The sequence below is a fragment of the Gekko japonicus genome, unplaced genomic scaffold (genome assembly GCF_001447785.1).
Source record: "Gekko japonicus isolate JY-2015 unplaced genomic scaffold, Gekko_japonicus_V1.1 scaffold1009, whole genome shotgun sequence".
Classification (NCBI taxonomy): Eukaryota; Metazoa; Chordata; class Lepidosauria; order Squamata; family Gekkonidae; genus Gekko; species Gekko japonicus.
This window is the reverse complement of record NW_015160867.1, coordinates 1,557-4,894: the sequence shown is the minus strand read 5'-3', so window position 1 is coordinate 4,894 and position 3,338 is coordinate 1,557. Positions and strand designations below refer to the sequence as shown.

At 41.6% G+C, this 3,338-nt stretch overlaps 1 long non-coding RNA gene across 1 annotated transcript in view; it reads right to left on the bottom strand.

Annotated features, from left to right (window-relative positions):
• Positions 1-3,074, bottom strand: part of LOC107119602 — a 15,322-nt gene extending 12,248 nt beyond the window's left edge. The window contains exon 1 of the long non-coding RNA XR_001482804.1: positions 3,025-3,074. This is a non-coding gene — a long non-coding RNA (uncharacterized LOC107119602). The remainder of the gene's footprint in view (positions 1-3,024) is intronic.
• Between the last annotated feature and the right edge of the window lie 264 nt (positions 3,075-3,338).

The following is a 3,338-nucleotide window of genomic DNA, read 5'->3' as shown; positions in this document are numbered from 1 at the left end:
TGTTGATCTTTTATGCTTCCGATAAAACGATCAGCTTGCCTTTTTTTTAATCTCCATGCCAATATTCTTAAATGTTTTGAGTTGTTTAATTGGGTTTTTTTGCGGAATTCAAAATCTTCTTTAAGTAATTCAGTAGTTTCCATTGTCTGTATTGTTGATCTTTTATGCTTCCGATAAAACGATCAGCTTGCCTTTTTTTTAATCTCCATGCCAATATTCTTAAATGTTTTGAGTTGTTTAATTGGGTTTTTTTGCGGAATTCAAAATCTTCTTTAAGTAATTCAGTAGTTTCCATTGTCTGTAGTCGCTTTCTAGATTCCAGGAGTTTTCTATACACTTTTTTGCCACATGTTCTTTTGTGTGTTTCTTCAAGTCTCTTGATCATATTAATCAGATCATTTTTAATTTTCCTCTTTTCTTTCCTACAGGTCGCTAGCAAGGAAATACAGTGCCCTCTTAAAACCGCTTTCGAGGCATCCCAGATGGTAAGACAATTTACCTCATCTTGTGTGTTAGTTTTAAAATAATTTATTATTTCTTGCCGCAAAGCATATTGAGTCTCAATATCATACAGTAGCATTTTATTAAATTTCCATGACCGCCCCTTAGGCCTAGACCTGTTAAATCTTAGTTTGCACCTCACCGGCGCGTGGTCCGACCACTTTTTGATGCCTATGTCTGCTGAGACTGTGTGATTAATTAGTTGTTTCGACACTATAATATAGTCGATCCTCGAGTAAGACTTATAACGAGTTGAATAAAATGTATAGTCTCTTAAAGTTTCATTTTTGAGCCTCCAAATATCATATAGATCAAACTTCTGTAAGATTAAGCTTAGTTGGTTTCTTGCATGTGAATTCTTAAGTTTCTGGGAAGGGGATTTATCCATACGTTTATTCATCAAGTAATTTAGATCTCCTCCTAATAGTATTGGTCCTGTGTGAAATTTATCTAACTTTTTCAGAGTCTCGTTGATAAATTTACATTACTAAATGATGACCATAAATAGAACACATTAGTTTGCTAAAAGGTTGTTGTGGTGTATATTTATTTGTTACTAGACTCTCCTTACACTGCAGCTCGGGTTGCTTCAACCTCCAGGTGGTGGCTGGAAGTCTCCTGGGATAACAACTGATCTCCAAGCAACTGATCTCCAGGCAACTTGGAGAAAATGGTCACTTTGGAAGGTGGACTCTGGGGCATTGTACCCCATTGAATTCTCTCCTCCCTCCAGTTTGGTGTAGTGGTTAGGAGTGCAGACTCTAATCTGGGAGAACTGGGTTTGATTCCCCAATCCTCCACATGCAGCCAGCTGGGTGACCTTGGGTCAGTCACAAGTTCTCTCAGAGCTGTTCTCTCACAAGGACAGTTCTGGAAAGAGCTCTCCCAGCCCCATCTACCTCCCAAGGTGTCTGTTGTGGGGGAGGGGAAGAGAAAGGGATTGTAAACTGCTCTGAGACTCTGGCTAGTGAAGGGCGGGGTATAAATCCAACCTCCTCCTCCTCCTCAGGCTCCACCCCCAAAATCTCCAGGTATTTCCCAACTTGGAGCTGGCAGCCCTATCAATCCTACAAGAAATAGCTCCTTGCAGAAAGCTGTTCCTTCGGCACCTTAACTATGTTTGGTTTTGTTTCACCTGCTCAAGGATACGGAAAAGGTCGTCTGTATTTGCTCGGGGGGTTTTTGCGGGGGGGGGGGGGGGCTGTATTTTGCCTATTCTGAGACTGCTGCGCCCTAAAATCCCTTAATATCGTATGCTGGATACCGTTTGTCACTGAGGGTTGCCAACCTGCAGGTGGGTCTAGCAACAAATAAATATACACTGCAAGAGATTTTTACAAACAACCATGTTCTATCATACTATAAAGCAGAAGCGGGCTTGCAATTCCGGAAACTCCCATTGGGGCTTGACTTTTTAAATAGGTAAAGGTAAAGGTTCCCTTGCTCGAAAGCCAGTCGAATCTGACTCTAGGGTTGCGGTGCTCATCTCCATTTCAAAGCCGAAGAGCCAGCACTGTCCGAAGACATTTCCGTGGTCATGCCGGCATGACTAAACACCAAGGTGCACGGAACACTGTTACCATCCCACCAAAGTGGTGCCTATTTATCTACTTGCAATTTCTTGCTTTCGAACTGCTAGGTTGGCAGGAGCTGGAACTAGAGACAGGAGCTCACTCCGTCATGCGGCACACTCGTGTCTCGAACTGCTGAACTACCGACCTTCCACAGCCTGCAGTTCTGCGTCTTAACCACTTGAGCCATCGCAGCTTGACTTTTTAAATACTGATGCGTAATTGACTGGTAGTTGTTAAACCGAAAGTATTGAATGCATGTACCTGACAAGGATGTAACAATAGCGCACTAAGCACTTTATAGTATGATAGTTACTAATAGAACACTATTAGTGAGCAATTTGGCTGCTGCATAAATCAGTGTGCTCTGGAGCCCTCCTTCCTGAGCGAAGACAAAAATGTATGAGCCGGAGGCTAAAAAACTGTGAGCTAGCTCACACTAACTCAGCTTAGAGGGAACACTGCTTGCAGTGTATATTTATTCGTTGCTAGACTTCCCTAACACTGCAGCTCGGGTTGCCAAAACCCCATCCTCCCCAGGCTGCACGACCAAATCTCCAGGAATTTCCCGACCCAGAGTTGACAACCCTAGACCCTGTAATGTTTCACTGTAGTCCAGGGATACTCAGGGATACCCCTACAGGCAGTCCCAAAGCAGTGGGCTGTGGGGCAATTTAAATCATCACATAATTAATGAGCATATAACTAAAGCCCAGCCTCAGCTGGGAGGGCAGGGTAGAAATCTGACTAAATTAAAAAAAAAAATTTTTTTACTACCTGGAAAGAAGAAAGGGATTTGGATTTTTCAGCTCTGGCAACAGCCGTCTTGGATCTCATCCAATACCACCAATCTGATTACAGATTACTGAGATTATGTATATGAAGCGCTTAAATTTGAACACATTCTGTAGACAGGCTCAGAAATATTAATATCGCTATTAACTGAATGTACCTCATAAATGGCCGAAGGCTCTGGTTTTGATTTCTTTCGATATTGGATCTGGGGAAGCAAAACACAGCAAGAGTTAAATGAATCAGTCTATAAACTTCGATGTAACCGTAGGGTATAAAAGCAACATTTAGAAATTTTTAATAAAAATAATCCACCATAAGCAAAATAAAGAACTGAATTATTCAAGAAGGTTTTTCTATGCAGACAATAAGAGTTGCGCTGTACTAAATTATTCACAAAGTTACTTGGAAAAACTGTTAGAAGAAGAAGAGATTGGATTTATACCCCACCCTTCACTACCCAAAGGTGTGTCA